Raw genomic sequence first — 18,380 nt, 5'->3', positions numbered from 1 at the left:
AATACAGAAAGGGAAAGAAGAAAGTAAACACCAGCCAGATTTCCACATGTCATACCTATTGCTGTTCATTGAGATTGTTTCCAAGTATTTGCTATTGGAAGTTACGCTGCAAGAACAGCCTTGTGTATAAATCTTTATCCACATTGTGCTCATTTCCTTAGGGGCTATTTCGCAGCAGGAATTATTGAGTAAAACCTTTGGGCTAATTTTAGGATACCTGTACTATGCCATCCAAGCAAATACTAGGATGTTTGTATAAATGGTGACCACCACAAGCAGTGCAGTAGAGGGTCTGTCTTTGTATATCTTGTCCAGTGTTCAGTGTTACCACCAAACCATTATCTTTTTCTTTATTGCCCATTTGCAATCACATGTGCTCTTTCACTGTTTCTCCTTCTCATTTGTGATGCTCAATTGAGGCCATAGGTTAATTACTAATATAGTTAGTGACACAGGCTCTGAACTTGGGCTGCCTGAGCTCACAACCCAGCTACACCTTGTGGCTCACCTTTTTGGAGCCTCATCTTCTGCAGACTGGGGACATCGTCGTATCTCTTATGAAATGAGGCAACCCACATGAAGCACAGGGCCAAGTGTCTGAACACAGGGCAGGCACTGAGTTGTGATGACGCTGATATTGTCTACAAGAAAAACACGAGGTATGGGATTTTGGAGCTAGGAAATAGCTGAGAAAACAAAACTTAGAAAGATTAGATTAGAGACAGGAGGTTAGGGTTATATGAGTGGTATCTTAAGGTATCTTCATTGGATGGAGATGGGAGAGAGCTCCCCGAGGGCTTCCTGGAAGAAGGGGAAGCTGAGCAGAGTCTTGAAGGGCAAGGACAGGGAGGCAGGGGAATGGAGCCAGCAGAAACAGGATGGATGGGGGCGTGCACGCTCCCCTCCTTGTCTCCGGCCTGTCATTGTTCACGCTGGGCATCCATCACCCTGATGAGGGCCGAGGAGAGAGCTGGGCCAGCGACCAACCACTGCACAGCAGGAATAAAAACACTTGACCCTCTGGTGGGAGGAATTCAGTTGGAGTGGGAAATTTTATTTTGAATAATTAGCTAATATCACTGGGGAGATTTCATAACAAAGACAGAGAAATATGGAAAAGTACTTCGCAGCAGAAAAAAATGAGCATTTCCCCCACCCCAATTCCATTAGCACTGACAGGAATAAAGCTCCTGTATTATACAATGCCTTGGTTTCTCAGAGGCCTGCAGAGTGTGGAGTGCATCTGTAAGGCGTGAAGAATGGGCTCGGCTGACTGCATGGCTGCTCTTCCACTTGGGCTGGGTGGAGGTCCAGAAACGGCAATGTCATCTTGAGAAGCCTCCCAGGAGCTGAACGTGCCCAGAATTGGCACATGGTGGGGGCAGGAAGAGCTTTGCTGGGAGGAGGCCCAGGGGGGTGAGCAGAGTGACGCTCCCCAAGGGCTGGAGGCATTGATAGCAGAGGCTACACTGGGCAACAGCAGTGGGTTCCTCAGTTCTTCTGACAATTCGGGGCCAGCTCACATGGGTCCAAGAAGCCCTAATAGGCAGAAGGAGAAGGTTGACAAGACCACACGCAGAAATCCTGAGACACAGCCGGTGCTTTCTGAAGATCTGATAAAGAGTGGGGGGTCTGACAGTGAGGGTCTGAGGGAACTTGTGGGTTTGTCTGTAAATTAGGATGTTTTAGGGGTCCAGGGTACTGGTTAGGCTGGTCTTGAGTATTTAGTGTGGTTTTGGACAACATCGTTATTTGGGGTCTGTAAAATGGGTATCATGATGTCCGCCTCACAGTTGTGATGATAAAGAAGGGGACGTATGTCAGGTGCTGTCTGGCCCTCTGTGCTGGGTGACAAGCCATCCCAAAACACAAAGGCTTATAACGACAACCTTTAATTGTGTCTTGTGATTCTGTGAGCCAGTGGGGCTTGGCTGGTGGTTCTTCCACTGTCTGTCTCGGGGTCTCTCATGAGATTGCTGTGAGGTGGTGGCTGTGGCTGTGGCAGGAGTGGCCTTTCTCTCTAGGGATAATCCATGTGGCTGTTGCCTTTAATGGGATGACCTGGATTTCTTGCCTGACTCTCCAAGAGAGAGGAAGCAACACTGCCAGGTCCTTTTAATACCTGCCGTGGAAGACCCAAAGGTCGCTTCCTCTGTGTTCCATTGGCCAAGCAGGCCCAGCCCAGGGTCAAGGGCAGGGGTGCAAGCTCAGCTTTCGATGGGTGGCCAGGGGCTCCTATGTACAGGGTGGGTGGAGTCATTTGGGGGTGTTTGGTGATCACCTTGCCCAGGTGCTTTACCCTGGGGCAGACACTCAGATGCAAGGCATCGTACCATGAGTGTGGCTGAAAGATTGGATTTTGCCACACTTGTTTGAAAATAACCTCTGCCCTGAGGCCCTGGGCCTTCCTTTTGCAGCAGCCATCCCCCAGTATCTGCCCTCCAGATGTCCTCATAATCCAGCAACTAAGAGGGTAACGCCTGGCATAGCTGGGGAGAGGGCTGCTGAGACCAGTTCCAGTAAGTTCTGATCTGCTACTGCCTGTGGTTGTTGAGTATTTTGAATATCACCTGCAGGGCAGTCTCTCTGTATAGTAGCTGCTCAAGTAATGGGAACGTCTTTCATTCCTACTCGTGTTGCTATTGTTATTTTAAGACAGGGGTTTAGACATTGCACTTTGGGAACAAAAGAGAATATGCTACCAGCCTCCAGAAATTCTGCACCATTCAGTTTTCCTTTTGGAAAAAGCCCTAGGTGTCAAATAGGAAAATCAACTCTTTTGACTTGATTTTCTACTTGGTCAAGGTAATGAAAGCCCCAAGCTGCAAACTGAGAGAGAGTAGGACGACGTCAACACAAAAACAACCTCTGTCCTGGCAGTCCCTTGGCTCTCCCTCCCTGACGGCCTGTTCCAGGCAGCCTGCGTGCTGGCCCAGATCTGGGCCCCGGCCCAGCCTTCGGCCCCATTTCCTGAGCTTGCTGACTGAGCCGTCTCCTTAGCACTCGGGTGCACATTCCAGGGAATCTTGACGGTGAGGCCCTTTCTCCCAGCCCAATTTCAACAAACACAGGCAGACCACCACAATCCGGCTTGCGACGTGGGGCTGGCACCGCAGGCCTTGGCAATGGGGAACACACATCTCCAGGGCCAGGGCAGCAGATGTGGGCCTTTGAGGCCGCACCACCTCCAGGCAGAGCAGGAGGCCCTGGGGGTGGCCGAGAGGGGAGCAGAGCTACTGGGGGGGCTGCGGCCTCTGCAAAGCGACTCTGGCACTCCTCCCTCACTGGGGCGAAGCCGGTCTGTCAGGGCAGCTCATCGGAATGTCCAAAGGCACTCTGCGATTCCCATGGCTGTGGTTCAAAAGCAGCCTCCAGGCAGATGGGAAAGTCTGCCTTTTTGTATGAACGTGAAACATTCTTTAAAGACTGCTCATCTTTGTGTCCTGTTTGGAAATGTCGGAGGCCTGAGAAAATGGAAACCTCCTGTTCCATTAGGGTCCCAGGTCTGGAGTTGGGAAGGATGGAATTTGGACTTTTCCTGGAAAGTCCACAAGAACTAAACCTGTTTAGAGAACATTTCCTGTTGGGAATGGCTAATGCCTGGAATATGTTACTGAAGGTCTCACTTTTTGGAGATTTTTATAAGGAAAATAACCTCACAGTTCTGGGGGGGGATGATCATATGCTGTTCTTGTGGGAGAGTTGACCTCGTCTGTATAATCCAAGTTCCCCAACCTTTAACCACAGCAGACATGGCTGACTGATCTCAGAACTCTGTCCCACTGACCTTAGATTTAGCCTCAGAGTCCTTCTTTTATTTATTTATTTATTTATTGATATGGAGTCTCGCTCTGTCTCCCAGGCTGGAGTGCAGTGGCGCAGTCTCGGCTCACTGCAAGCTCCGCCTCCCAGGTTCACGCCATTCTCCTGCCTCAGCCTCCCGAGTAGCTGGGACTACAGGCACCTGCCACCATGCCAGACTAATTTTTTTTTGTATTTTTAGTATTTCACCGTGTTAGCCAGCATGGTTTCGATCTCCTGACCTCGTGATCTGCCCGCCTTGGCCTCCCAAAGTGCTGGGATTACAGGCGTGAGCCACCGTGCCCGGCCTAGCCTCAGAGTCCTTCTTAACACAGTTCTCCACTTTTAATCCATCAAACTTAAGTGGAGACCTTTTTTGTCGTCTCTGGATTCCACTTTTGCTGTGTTCAAGGTTCCTTCCATGACCTTGTCCCTTGGGATGGTCTCTCTAGACCGTATTCCACCTGTCTTGTCATTACACCAAAGGTAAGGATTTTTTTGGTTTTAATAGTATGTTATTAGCTTTAATTTATTATAGAATAAATAATTGGCTTCAAGGCATTGAATTTAATTTTTTGTAAAATAATGGTATTTTATTGGTTTTAATAATGGTTTGTGCGTTACCCACAGTTGCTGAGAACCTCAGGTCTGTGCTGGAAGGACATTTACGGAGGTCTCCTGTCTTCTTTAGTTTCAACTCCTTGTCACTGGCTTGCTTCCAGTTTCAGAGTTAACTATTAGAACCCCTGTTCCTAGGTGGACCTTCATCTCCTGGGCTCTGATATGAGGCCAGTCTATTAAGAAATTTAATGAGAGGAGGCTTAGGATGCAGCTGAAAACCACCAAGGCCTTTGTTATACACTAACTTTTCTTTGTGGGCTTAAAAAATTACAGAAATATTGGAGTGTTGTCTCAGTAGCTCCAAGAATCACAGGGAAATTTAGGGAAAAGGTTTATTTGTGTAATGCTTGTTCTTAGGTGTTCCATAGATGTGGGCATATTTTCAACCCAGGGATATGCATGGGTGAAGTGATACATTGCATGCATTTGAGTTTCTGTAAGCCAAACAAAAGTACAGGCTCTTGCTGTCTCTAAAACATACCATAATAAAATGATAAAGGGCAGCTGCCATCTACTGCACGAGAAACATGGAGTAGTGGAAGTGTCTTTGGGGTTGGACTTGGACAGATCCAGGTTCAAATCCTGCCTCTACCGTGGAGCAACTGTGTGGCTCTGAGAACGTTTACTTCTCTGAGCTTTGGTTTTCAAATTAGTGCAATGGAATGATGATATGGATTAAATGAGATAATAGCCACAAACAGGCCTAGCATGGTGTAGATTATATCTTAATAAAGCCGTTACTTAAAAAAGGTGATGGGGTCCTACTGAAAGGGCAAACATTAAATGGAAGAACATGTTTTTCTTTATACATGGTGACCCTTCCATTGGTGCGTTGAGTTGAGAAGGTGTTAAAACGTTTGGAGCATCTTAAGTTCTAGGCTCTGTTGCTGTGAATGGTGAGGAGCTATTCTGTTTGTCATTTCTTTCAAAGGGAAGCAGATGTGGTTTTTGTCCAATGAGGGCCGCTGTCTTCATCTGCTGCATGTTTCAGGGTCTATGACTTGGCTGCTGTCGGCTTTACCTGTGAAGTTTACAAAATGGTTTTATTTTGGCTAAATTACCCACTTTGGTTAGGAATGATTGCTGTGAAGTTCAAACACATCAGAGTTGAAATTGTCAGCTCTGCTTCTTAAAGGATGTGTGACTTTGGGCAAGGCTTCTTACCAGTCTGAGCCTCAGATTTCTTATCTGTGCAGTGGGCACAAGAGCACCTAGGACAGCAGGTTGCCTGGAAGATCAGTGGGATCATGTATATGCCCAACTGTATATAGGGAGGAAAAGTGTCAAAGGGTTTCATAAAGGGTTTTATATATTCTATCATGGTCATTAAGTTTGCAGTATTTAAAAATAGGTGTGTAAAAGATACGCAGTGCAGATGTCAAGTCATTTTATGCACCAGTAACCCAGCATTCCCCTGAATGGGCAGAGGGGATGTGACATTTGAATGAAGTTTTAATAAAATGAGTAAGAAAACTTGAATGGGAACCTCGGCAGAGAGCAGGGTCTTTTAGGAACTGATGAGCTAGGTTGCGACATCCTCCCCCTCCCCTGGGAAAGAAATGTCCAGCCTCTCTAATATGTCCATCCTCTCTAATGCTGCCTGGTGGCACTGAGGGGGAGAAAGAGGAAGAGGGTGTTTGAATGGACTGATGAGAGCAATAACTGACATTTGCTGAGCACTTTCTAGAAACACTGAATTGTGTTACCCTGCTGAATCCTGACAATGACTGTAGGAGGTGTGACTCCAGGGACCACACTCTTAGCCCCTTGCTCGACTGTCATTTTGTCATCTAGTTTTGCACAGACACTGTCCAAACTGCATGTGTTTTGACTTGGCTGAGGATGGAGGGTAGGGCCATTGTGTATAATTATTCAGGTTGTGCACTGCACAACCCCAAGGGCTCCATTCTCATCACAGATATAGATAGAAATGCTTATTCTGACACTTTTCTGGCAGATGGTAGTCAAGTGACTTGTTCCAACAAAAAGTATATTGTGGCCATTTTTCTGACAGATTGAAGAAGGAAAATCTTTCTTGAATTCACACCAAAGTTCTTTATGGGCTGGTTGTAGCACAATTATTGGATGGAGTCACTGCCTGCTTCATCCGGAGGGAGGGAATTGTGTTCTAATGGGGAAACTGGGGCCATAATATTGTCTCTATGTCTGGTAACAAAGTCCCTACAGTCCAGTACAGCCTTGCTATTATAACAGAGGCATTCCCAAGAGGCAGGGGAGCAGGATGGTTAAGAGCAGAGTGCAGAGATAGTTGGCTAGGGTTCAAAGTCTGGCTCTGCCACCTATTGCTGTGTGTCTTTGGGCAACTTGCTTAACCTCTCTGGGCCTCAGTGGCCACATCTGACATTGAATGACAATGACAGCACCCACCTAACAGATCTGTGCTGAGTCTTAAATGAGTTACTGTATATAAATCAGTTAGAACAGTACCTGGCTTGCATTAGGTGTTAGCTGGTTTTTTTTTTAAAGGTGGCCTAAGGCCTTTCTTACAGAAGTGTGGTTTTAAGAACATGAGCTGGTCCTTGGAATTTTTGTAGATTGACTTTCACTCAATGGCGTCTGATCATTTGTAAGTTCCTGCATTTCATGAAGAAGATGGGTTTACAACTGGAGCAACCGTAAGGAAGAAGACCCAGATATTAATTCACGCAGCTTGTTCAAAAGAGGACTGACTTAGTACATTTCACGCTCCCTCCATCACTGTCTAACAGCAACGACTGCACATTTTTACCTCCTAGATTTTGCTGTAATTTTGTAGATGGAATTTCATAAAGGGTTTTATATATTTTATCGTGGTCATTAAGTTTGCAGTATTTAAAAATAGATGTGTGAAAGATACACAGTGCAGGCTATAAAACACCCTCAGACGACATTAAAATGGGAATGAATCCATTCATTTGGGTTTCAGCTGAGTTTATCTTGTATTATATATTTTTTAATATCCGAAGACCTGTAGAAATAGGTTATTGAGTAGGAAGTTGGCCAAGCCAGAGCTCTACACCATGTGGGCACTTGTGGGCACTGGCAAAGCCCTTGGAATTTGATCCTGATTGAAATGCAGTCATTTTCCACCTGCAAAAACAATTTTCTCCAGCAAACCTGGGGTGGGGGTGGGGTTTATGTACTCCTACTTTCTCCAGCATGGATCTTTCACTTTCCATTAGGCTCAATGTCCTCACATTGATGCTTATATGATGGACCTCTTAGAAAATATTTAATACATGTTTGCATTTCTAAACTTAAAAAAAGTTTGTCCTGGTATTTGCCATCAGAACGCGATTAAATGAGCCATGTGAAATCAAACTCCAGGTCTCTGGGGTCTTGAACAACCCCTAGGATCTAGTAGGTCTTAACGAACTTTTGTGAAATGTATAGATGAATGTATTTGGGCCCACATGTGAAAAGGGTGGACTTTAAGGTGGCAGATCTGAAGTCATTTGGCAGAGAACTCAGCATGCCAGGCATAAGCCAGCACCTAAAGAGGACAGAGGGTGTGGGTGTGCACCAGTCCTGGTGTCAAACCCGTGATTTTCCAGCGGTGGGACCAGAGGCGGGTCTTATAACCTCTGTAGATCTCAGCTTCTACCAAATGGGAACAATGATTCTACCTATGCCTAGGAGGGTTCTTGTAAGAAATAAATGAGTGAATGTAGACAAAGTGCATAAGATTAAATGTGCATGGTAAGTGCTCAGTACATGTTAGTTGCTACTATTTCTAGAAATAATGATGATGCTGATAGTGATGATGATGGTGAGGGTGATGATGGTGATGATGATAATGGATGGTGATAATGGTTGTGGTGGAGGTGGTGATGGCGATGATGATGGTGAGGGTGATGATAATGGATGATGATGATGATGGTGGTGGTGATGGTGATGGTGATGGTGGTGATGATGATGATGATAATGGATGGTGATGATGATTGTGTTGGTGGAGGTGTGAGGATGGCGATGATGGTGACGGTGATGATGATAATGGATGGTGATGATGGTGGTGGTGGTGATGGTGATGGTGGTGGTGATGATGATGGATGATGGTGGTGGTGATGATGGTGATGATGATAATGGATGGTGATGATGGTTGTGGTGGTGGAGGTGGTGAGGATGGCGATGATGATGGTGAGGGTGATGATAATGGATGATGATGATGATGATGGTGGTGGTGATGGTGATGGTGATGGTGGTGATGATGATGATGGATGATGATGGTGGTGATGGTGATGATGATAATGGATGGTGATGATGGTTGTGGTAGTGGAGGTGGTGAGGATGGCGATGATGATGGTGAGGGTGATAATGGATGATGATGATGGTGGTGGTGATGGTGATGGTGATGGTGGTGGTGATGATGGATGATGGTGGTGGTGATGGTGATGATGATAATGGATGGTGATGATGGTTGTGTTGGTGGAGGTGTGAGGATGGCGATGATGGTGACGGTGATGATGATAATGGATGGTGATGATGATGGTGGTGATGGTGATGGTGATGGTGGTGATGATGATGATGGATGATGATGGTGGTGATGGTGATGATGATAATGGATGACGATGATGCTGGTGAGGGTGATGATGATAATGGATGATGATGGTGGTGGTGGTGATGGTGATGGTGGTGAAGTTGATGATGGATGATGGTGGATAATGATGGTGGTGGTAGTGATGGTGATGATGATGGTGACAATGGTGATGATGATGGTGAAGATTATATTATGGTAATGGTTATGATGATGGTGATGATGATGGTGATAATAAGTGTTTCTTGATAGGCTGAAGACTTTGACAGAATATATTATTGCATTCTAGGATGATTTGAAGGAATTCAGCCACTCCTGGATGTTTTCTCTGCTTACTGCTGAAATGCCACTATTGAGTCCTTTATTGGGACTCAGCCTCATAACCCTCCTCAATCTCCAAATGTATTGTTTTTTCCTTTATGATATTGTCTTTACCTCTTGTTTAAGAAATCTTTCTCAAAATTTATAAAGGCATTTCCTGTGTTTTCCTCCACATTTTAATTTTTTTTTGCCTTTCATATTTAGTTATTTAATGTATCTGGAGTTTACTGTTTTTCTATGAGATGAACTAGGAATTTAATTTTTATTACTTTATAATGGAATTCCTACTTTGCCACATCTCCAAGTATCCTTTAGTGCTTTTTTGTTGATCTGAACAATTTCCAGATTGTTAGGGTTTTTTGTTTTGTGGTTTTTTGTTTGTTTGTTTGTTTTTTTGAGACAGAGTCTCACTGTGTCACCTAGGCAGGAGTGCAGTGGTGCAGTCATGGCTCACTGCAACCTCGACCTCCCAGGCTTAGGTGATCCTCCCATCTCAGCTTCCCAAGTAGCTGGGATAACAGGCACTCATCACTATGCCTGACTGATTTTTTTTTTTCTCTTTGTAGTGATGGGGTCTTGCTGTGTTACCAGGGCTGGTCTTGAACTCCTGGGCTCAAGAGATCCTCCCACCTTGGCTTCCCAAAGTGCTGGGATTACAGGCATGAGCCACCATGCCCAGCCCATTTGTGCTTTAAGACATTGACCATGTGTCTCAGTATTGGAAAGACAGCTTGTATCTTGTACTCTGCTGTGTGACTTATTTGAGTAACTTTGCTTCTCTGAGCCTCAGTTTCCTCATCTGTAAATGGGGAGACTGAGTCCTGTCTACCTTTTAGGAGTACACTGAGGGCCACATGACATAATATATGTGAAAGTGCTTTGCAAACTGCAAAGTGTTTTGGATGCTTCTAAGTCATGAGCTGGTGACCTTTTGCAAACCTTCTCTCTATGAGATATGTGTGTTTCGGGCTAGTCATTAATCCCAAATGGCCAGAGGAAGGGGGCTTTGAGCTCCATGGGCTTTGAAATTCCTTCAAGAGTTCTGTGCACTTTGTAAGTTATAGGCTGGCTCATATTATGCAATGGTTGTGATTCCTATTTTTTTCTCATGGGCCTATGTGGAGACGGTGCGCTGAATCTCGAGTGATATCATGTTGGGGGTTGCAGGAAGGATGTCTTACACACTCCAGAATCTAATCCTTCATTTCCATGTTGAATAATAGTGACAGTGTCTGCCATTTGCTGAGTGCCCTTAATGTCCTAGTCACTATATGTGTGTTAACTGCAAAGTAGCTACCATTGTCCCTATTTTACAGATGAGGAACCTATGGCGTGGAAATGTCAGTGTGAAGGGGCTTTCTCATGACCACAGAGCTTGGAAAAGGCAGAGTTAGGAGTGGGATTCATGCTCTCTGACCCCAAAGTCCATGTTCTGTTTAGAGTACCGTGGTGGCTTATCTGGTTTTTGTTTTCCGCCAACTAACATCACTAACCAACCAACTAATGAACAATGATCCACCCACCCAACCAACCAACCAACCAATCAGCTCATCAACAACCAGCCACCAACAACAAGCCACCAACCACCAACCATGCATGTTAGCATCAGTCATGTGCTCAGCACTGAGCTTCAGGAGGGAGAGGACATTCTGTCCCGGTCCTCGAGGAACTATGGGTCTGTGCTCTATTGCACTGCATTCTAGAGGTGCGTTCCGCATCCTCGGCTGGATCGTCGCTTCTTTGGGGCGGGAGTTACAACCTGGTGGCCTCTGTATTGTTAGTGCCCAGCACAGCGGCGTGTGGCCGTCTGGGATGGGAGTGGGTGTGGGGCTCAGTAAATATCACACATACACATGCTCTCACACACTCACCCTCTCACACACACATGCACTCACTCACACACACTTATGCACTCTTCACACATACTCTCATACACATGCACTCACATTCACACATACACTCACACATGCTTTCACACACCCTCACACACGTGCACTCACACACGTGTGCTCACACACTCATGCACTCTTCACACATACACTGTCACACACATGCACTCACTCACAGACACACATACACACACACATATGCTCTCACACTCACCCTCTCACACACACCTGCGCTCACACATACTTATGCATTCTTCACATGCACATACACTCACATTTACACATACACACATGCACTCACACATACTTATGCATTCTTCACATGCACATACACTCACATTTACACATACATACATGCACTCACACATACACACACACACGCACACACAAATTCACACACATGCACTCACACATACATTCACACACATGCGCACACAAATTCACACATGCACTCACACACTTATGCAGTCTTCACATACACTCACACACATGCGCTCACATGAATTCATACACGCACAAGCTCACATTCACACACACATGCACTCACACATTCACACGCACAGTCTCACATTTACACACACATGCAGTCATGCAAACTCACACATATGCAGTCATATGCACTCACATATTCTCACATACATATGCACTCACACTCTCAAAACACATTCAGCCTCAAAACACATGTCTGCATGCACACATTCGTCCAGAGTCACTGTCATACACTTGCACACTCCCTGTCACACACACACACATTCCATTCTCAGTCTCACACCTTCACTCTCACACTCATACACACATTCATGCACACTCTCACACATAACTTTATCTCTGTCTCTCTCACAAAGACACACATACACACCCTTCCTTGAGCATGAAACATAACATGTAACACACTGTGGGAGGAAGGAAGGGGCCGCACAGCTTTCAGAGCCTTAATTGGATGTGCTGAGGAGTCAGATCCCTACTGGGGGTCAGATCTTCACTCTGACTGGGGGTCAGATCCGAGCTCAGGGTCAGATCCATCCTCAGGGGTCAGGTGCGTGCTGTGGGTCAGATCCACGCTCTGGGGTCAGATCCATGCTCAGGGTCAGATCTAAGCTTGGGATCAGGCCCGAGCTCGGGGGTCAGGTCTGTGCTCTGGGTCAGATCCGCTTGGGGGTCAAATCCGCGCCCGGGGGTGGGGCATGTCCATGATCTGGGGTCAGACTCGTGCTGGGGGTCAGGTCTGCGCTCTGGGGTCAGGTCCATACTGGGGGTTAGGTCCACACCTGGAGGTCAGATCCGTGCTGGGGGTCAGATCCGTGCTGGGGGTCAGGTCCGTGCGGGGGGTCAGATCCGTGCTGGGGGTCAGGTCCGTGCTGGGGGTCAGATCCGTGCTGGGGGGTCAGGTCCGCGTTGGGGGTCAGATCTGTGCTGGGGATCAGGTCCGTGCTGGGGGTCAGGTCCGTGTTGGGGGTCAGATCCGTGCTAGGGATCAGGTCCGTTCTGGGAATCAGGTCCGTGCTGGGGGTCAGATCCGTGTTAGGATCAGATCTGTGCTCTGCTCTGCGGTGGGATCCATGCTGGAGGGTCAGCTCCGCCTCAGGTGGCTGAGTGAAAAGCAGGTGGGATGGTGCCTGCCTGGAGCACTCCCCTTAGGGGAGCAGAGGAGCCTCTCTAGGGCCGCCGCCTGGCTTGGGGAAGCTGTCAGGGACTCTGCGCGGGTGGTGGGCTCGCCATAGAGGAAGGAGCCCTGAATTGGGGTCAGAGGTCCGAGCCCAGCTGTGCCACTCACACCTTGGGTGGCCTGGGCCGGCCTCAGCCACCGGGATCGGCCCTCATTTTCTGCACACGGCCACTGAGGCCCAGGGCCCGAGCGCCCGCTCTCCAAAGCCCCTTCCTGGAAACTCTGGCGTTTCCCGTCTTTTCTGGCTGCTCATTAACAGGGCATTTTCATTTTCCAGTCCGCATTCCAGCTTCCTCCCGTGGGCCTCACCCCCTGGCAGGGAAGCGGGCGCTGCGCGGATTCTCCGAAAGGCCCCAGGAAAGGGCGAGGGGCCGGCAGGCGCCTTAAATGCCAGCCCCTCAGTGGGCACCAGGGACACCGCGCCTGGGTTCCGGGCCCCTTGGTCCCAGTCTGCTGGGAAACCGGGTGTTTTCTTACCCAAGCCTGAGTCACCGCCGGTGAAGTGGACGGGCGGAAAGTCTGGGGCCCAGGGCAGACCACACAGCGAGTGCGCGCAGCTTAGCCCCGGCCTGGATGGCCCCTCCCAAGACCCCGCTTCGGGAGGGGCTGTGGGAGACCCGCGTGTCTTTCTCCCGTTTCTGGGGCCTGTGTGAGCTCCCTGGAGGCTGACAGATGCCGCGAGGCTCTGCTTCTCAGCCTGGCCTGGGGGCCCGGCGTCGAGCCCAGGAGAGAGTGAGAGATCCGCCCGCCTGTCGTGCGTGACCAGCGGAGCCAGAGCCGGCGAGGAGGACAGCCTGGCTGCAAGGTCCTGTGCCACATTCGGGGAGGCTGTTCCCCATCCAGCGCCGGCCCGGTTTCAATCAGCCTCCTTCATCCGCACAGGCCAAGAAAAAGCTATAAAGTCAGAAGCCGCGCTGGCATCTGCTATGCGCCAGAACAGAGCAGATATTGTCCCCGGCTTCCAGTTGTCGGCGGCCGTCATTCTTGTTGGCCACACAAATGGTTCTAATCAGTTTTCAGAGGCTCTCCATGGTGTTTTAAGATGTTTGCTCACTGCATTCTTGGGCAAATTACCCTCCAGTCTTGAACGTCACCTTTCCACCTCCTTCCCCAGCTGAAGCGAAAGGGAGGATGAGGTGTGAGTCAGACGTGTGTGTGTACACGCCCGTGTGCCATGCATGTCCTTGGTAGATTCAGCTTCTGTGAGCTGAGAGGCAAGTCGGAGGAGCTGCCACCCCTGCCCGGGGAGAGGGCATGAGGCCTCCTGATTATCTGTGGGACATCCATGTGGATGTCTCTGTCCTTGGAATTTGGGTGTGTGGCCCAGCACCTTCGAGACTGCACCTCACCTCTCAGGTGACCCTTACCTGTCTGTGTGGCCACGTCCACTTTCTAGCCTTGTCCCCAGGGGTTTGGGGCCACTCTAGTCTGAGCCTCCAGATTGGGGGTGATCATGGCTGTGTCAGCCACCTTCCTTCTGGTGAGGAAACAGGGCCTTAAGGGCTCTCTGACGTTTTCCTCCTGCTGCGGAGAGCTCAGAGGGTGGCCGTCAAACCCAAAGGCCTTTTCTGCTGAACTGTCAATGGAAAGATGAACCTGGTGAGAGGGATGAGGGTCTCCTTGTTACCAAGCACAGTGGGATTTGTTGACCCAGCAGCAAACCAGAAGTCAGGCCCTAAGACGGGAGGTTGAGCTCTCTCCTAACACCTGCACAAAGGTATGGGTTGAAGAGTGAGGTTGTGTACATGTAAGAGTTATGGCCTGACATGCTTTCATCAAACAATGGAAATAAGCCTGGAAAATCCCTCACGATGGGGCAAGAGCAGCTGCTGCTGCCACACAGGGCCTGGGTGCCAGGCTCTGCATTAAAGACCTCCGTGTTCCTGATCTTCTTCTGGTCTTTAAGACATTTTTCTTTTCAGCTGGGAAAAGGAGTGATACATTGATTGCCTGTAGTGTGTTCAGTCAGGAGGGAACTGTGGGGTCTGGGGAGGTGCTGGCTTCTTCCCTTCTCTTTCCCTTTCTCCCTTCCTCTTCTCTCCTCCTTTTTTCCCTCTTCCTTCCCTCCTTTCTTCCTTCTTCCTTTCCGTCTCCATTGTCAACCCACAGCCCTGACTCAGAGAACTGAGGGTATCAGAGGTGGGTTTGGGAGAATGTCTAACAAATGTACCCATGATCCACCCACCTCGAGACTATATAACTGAGGGGAAAAAGGACAAAATTCTTCACTGTATCTGTCACAGGTTGGGCTCTCTGGGAATCGATTCTAAGACAGTTTGGGGTACAAGTTTTTCTTTGGATCAATACCCGTGAAAGAAAGGCAGAACAAACAGGATTGGGCAGAGGGAGAAGTCAGACTTTGACGTAATCTGATAGAACCTTGGCCAGTCTGGTGGGGTGCCTGGAGCAAGAACTATCTGTCCATCAGAGCATCTGCCTTAGACTAAATGCCAAGGCGCTTACACTCCCACCTTTTAGACATGAGATGTGGCTGCCCCAGGAAGGGTGTGGCTTTGGCTAAGTGGCTCTCTGAAGCTGGCATAGGCCCCAAAAGGGGCAGATGGCTAACTGACCACATTCCCTGCAGCTGAGGACCTCGGTGGTACACCTTCATGTCTGAACAATTTTATTCTAGATCAACACATCCCATACTGTACCCTAGGACCTTGAGCGCTCTGTGAAGGTGCTAAAGAAGGTCCCATGAATTGTTTTAAAATTTCAAAACGTGTCTTTATACTGACATAAAACCATAACCAAGAGTTGTCTTTGGTTTGGGCCAGACATGATGAGCAGCTTCGGGTTACACAGTGGAGATGTGTGCAGGGTGGAATCCCAGCTCAGACATTCTCCAGCTGAGGGAACTGGGGCAAGTCACTTAACCACTGCTTTGTAAAATGGAGTTGAAAACCACACAAGCCCATCAGAGCTATGTGGATGAAATTGGAGTTAAATGAAATGATACATGGGAGGCGCTTGGTATAGATCCTAAATGCATATGTCTGTCATTATTGTTATTTCTGTTGCCATCATAGTTACGCCAGCTGGAACTACATTTCCCAGATTTTTGTGTCTGTGGATCCAGGTCAGTGGGGGCTACAGGAGACCCTTCTTTATGCCCCAAAGGTGGCTACAGGGAAAGTGTTGTTGCAGCTTACGCACATTGTCACCGATCTTCTCTCTCACCTGGCTGGTGTGGGGTGGCAGTTGTTTGTGGCTTCTCCAGCAACCTGGATTTCCCACGTCAGGTTTCAGAATCTAGGAATGGGGTGAAAGGCACCAGCTTTTCATGTGGGAGACCTGGATCAGCAAAATGGGAGGCTGTGAGAAGCAGATGTGGGGCCGACTTGTCTTTGCTCTCCCTCATTTCACATCCATCCTCTTGACCGTCTGCCCTGCTGAACTTCAGGCCCAGCACCAGCCACAGCCCTCCATGGAAGTCTTGGGAGTTTAACCAGCTCCCATGAATGAGTGACATTTAGTACCTATAACAAGTCCCTTCTTCTGTATTTCTCAGTGCTTCCACTTCTGTGATTAAGCCCTGACACAACATCACCATCACCACAATAATCCTTATTAGCACCATCACCATCATCATCACCTCACCATCACTGTCATCGCCACATCACCATCAACACCGTCATCATTTTCACTATCACCACCATCACCTTCACCATCATCATCATCATCACCATCACCATCACTGACATCCTCACCCTCATTATCACCATCTTTACCATAATCTTTGCTGTTATCGCCACCATCCTTATCATCAAATAAGTACTGCATGCAGAACCGACTGCACCACTGGAGCTCCCATCCTGATCATCATTTACCATCATCACTGTCACCATTATCACCATCATCCTCCTTACCATCACCATTCCCCCATCCTCCTTCTCCTCACCATCATTAATGTCACCATCATCATCACCAACCCTACTATCATCATAATCATGATCATTTTCACCACCATCACCAAAATCATCATCGTTTTGCCATTGTCACACTATCACCACCACCACCATGATCCTCATCATAATGGGAAAGACAACATCTATGTACAGAAAGCAGAGCTATATCAAGGAGGGCAGAAGTCACAGTTCACTTTTACAAAGAGCCACCTGAGAATTAGGACTAGCATTTGGTCATGAACTCTAACACCTATAGTAGCCAGGCAGATAACATACCTGATTGGAATTCGGGGGTACATGGAAATGTGGAAGGGTCAGACTATGACAAGCTGCCCGAAGATAATTAAATCCAAATTTTTACCAAACAAGGTGGTGGCCAAACAGAAACCACCTGAGGGGTGAATCCAGCTGAAGTCCCCAGTTTGCACTCACTGGACTGGAGGGTCGTTTTCTTTAGTTTCAGTGATATTTCCATTCCTAGGTGAGGAGACAGAGAAAAACCATTTTTCAGGTAGTGGGAGGCCGCAGAATCTGGTGGGAAGATTTCAGTTTAGGAATCAGACAGATTTGGGTTTGAGTCCCAGGTCCAGATTGCAATGTTGGCCACTTTGGTCACCTTTTCTGAGCAGCAGTACTGTCATCTGAAATAAATAACAACAATAGTCCATCCCTCACTTCATTTGGCTGCCCTGAGATCAAAGGAGACAAGATTTGGAGAGCACTCACTGCATGCCTAGCGCATAGGACATGCTTAGTGAACACTAGCTATTACCATAATTAGTTTTAGAGGATTCGTTTCTAGGATGACCTGAAGTCTCCCTACACTCTCCCTCTCCCTACTCATATAATATCACACACACATACATACACACACCCTCTCTCACACTCACATACATACACATTCTCACAAATACACTCAAAGTAAGGTAGATTAATAATCCAATGTGCTGAGTCTATGGATTACTGAGTAAGCATACAATTTATCCACTATATAAATTAATGAAACTGATGTCAAGAACAGTATTTCATGCTAAAAGTCCACACTTAATTCTTTCTTCTTCTACAACACACTCACACACATTCATTCACACTCCACTTTCAATTCTGCAGCTCCTATGATCTGCCTAATCTCAGAAGCAACCTTTCGATTGTGCATTCCTGGGGGAAATACTTTCTTTCCTCCTCCAGAAGAAAGATGCCTCATGATATCACTTGAGAAGAATGAACTCAAACCAAGGGCTCTCAGAGGACAAACTTTGACCCGGTGGTTTGCTGGCGCTGGCCTTTCTGAGTAAGGAGACCCACCCAGCATACCTTGCCCTCAGGCCACCCAGTCTTTCCTGCTGTCCTACAGGAAGGCTTCGGTTAAACATCCACAGTCGTGGGTGGGCTCCTTCCCATCGCGCTGCCCAACTGGGCAGTTCCTCCCCTTCATTGTGAGTTCATTGCTGTAATGGAAGAACCAAGGAAGGGGGTGTCTTCTCTCATCCAATTCTGTGGTGGCCTAAGCCTCTCCTAGGGGCTGGGTAAGAAGCCCAGTTTCTTCAGTTCTACTTGGGTCTTCTGCAGGGGATAGGCTGAAGAGCACAACACCCTTGCTTGGTGTATGGCAAACAGTCGACAGGTAATTAGATGTT

At 47.8% G+C, this 18,380-nt stretch overlaps 1 long non-coding RNA gene across 1 annotated transcript; it reads right to left on the bottom strand.

Annotated features, from left to right (window-relative positions):
• Nucleotides 1-4,367: 4,367 nt before the first annotated feature.
• Nucleotides 4,368-18,155, bottom strand: LOC129015414 (uncharacterized). The gene is made up of 3 exons (XR_008494580.2): nt 18,058-18,155; nt 17,105-17,384; nt 4,368-5,443 (listed from the first exon to the last, which is right to left on the bottom strand). It is a non-coding gene; the product is annotated as an uncharacterized LOC129015414 (long non-coding RNA).
• Between the last annotated feature and the right edge of the window lie 225 nt (nt 18,156-18,380).

Source organism: Pongo pygmaeus, chromosome 18, assembly GCF_028885625.2.
Source record: "Pongo pygmaeus isolate AG05252 chromosome 18, NHGRI_mPonPyg2-v2.0_pri, whole genome shotgun sequence".
NCBI lineage: Eukaryota > Metazoa > Chordata > Mammalia > Primates > Hominidae > Pongo > Pongo pygmaeus.
Note: the sequence above shows the minus strand (reverse complement) of the source record. Positions and strands in the feature narration are given on the sequence as shown.